Raw genomic sequence first — 1,018 nt, forward strand, 5'->3', positions numbered from 1 at the left:
AGGTAAAAACCCAGTGAAGACATGGCAGTTAGTAATTTTCACATGAATTAGCAAGCTGAGACTATGTGGGAGCCTACCTTTTAACTTGACCTGCTAACTTGTGTGAAAACTACATACTACCTTGTCTTCCCTAGGATTTTACTTTGAGTTAGCTAACTTGAATTAGGAACGCATCTTTTTTCATGGTGAAGACGCGGCCCCCTGTGTCTCAGTTTCCCTATCAGGTCAAATTCAATAATTACACTTTGTACAACTTACATAAAGGGCTTTGGGATCCTTGGACAGAAAGGGCTGTATAAAGTGCCAAGTATTACTATTTAACTTTTCATAGGAGTAGGGAGATGCTCCAGTGTCCTAGCTCCATTTTCCCCTCCCCATGTTGTGCTGATGCCCACTAGCAATGTTTCAGCAAGGCCAATTCCAACCACGCTAGGGAACCCTGTGACACCTTTTGATAGCGTCCCACACTGCTTGGCCCAAGGTAAGAGGCTATGAATGTCCCCCTTCCCCTCTGCCCTTTGTAAGTGTGCCATGGCAGTGGGAGAGCAGGTGGACGCGCCCAGAACTGGTGTATGGCTTGTGGAGTGACCCAAGAGAACAGGCCATCGAGGTTCCCTGTTGTGCAGGAGGAAGAGCGGGACCCAGAAAAAGTCAGACCACAGGAGAGTCCCCCGGGGCTCCAAGATCTTGTCAGGACAGCGTCCGCAGGCCAGGGGCCGAGCACTCCGCATCGCCCTGCAGACGGGGCGGGGGCCTGGGGCTCGGCGCTGCAGCTCTGGCAGTGCTCAGGCTAGAGGCGCAGCTATGGCTGTGTACAGACAGGCAGAGCAGGGCAGCGCCCCCGAGCGGGGCTCCTCTGCCACATGCACGTCGTGACCGGGCCATGCACAGCAGCGCCAGACAGTCACGCCCGCCCTTGAGCCCAAGCTCCAGCCAACCAACCAAGCACGCTCCCCGCGCGCGGCATTGGCCGCCCGGCCGGCCCTCCTACGTGAGCGGCGAGGGGGCGGCGCGGCGC

This window comes from Emydura macquarii, unplaced genomic scaffold (assembly GCF_026122565.2).
Source record: "Emydura macquarii macquarii isolate MOO-44397 ecotype Brisbane River unplaced genomic scaffold, CSIRO-AGI_Emac_v2 contig_1790, whole genome shotgun sequence".
NCBI lineage: Eukaryota > Metazoa > Chordata > Testudines > Chelidae > Emydura > Emydura macquarii.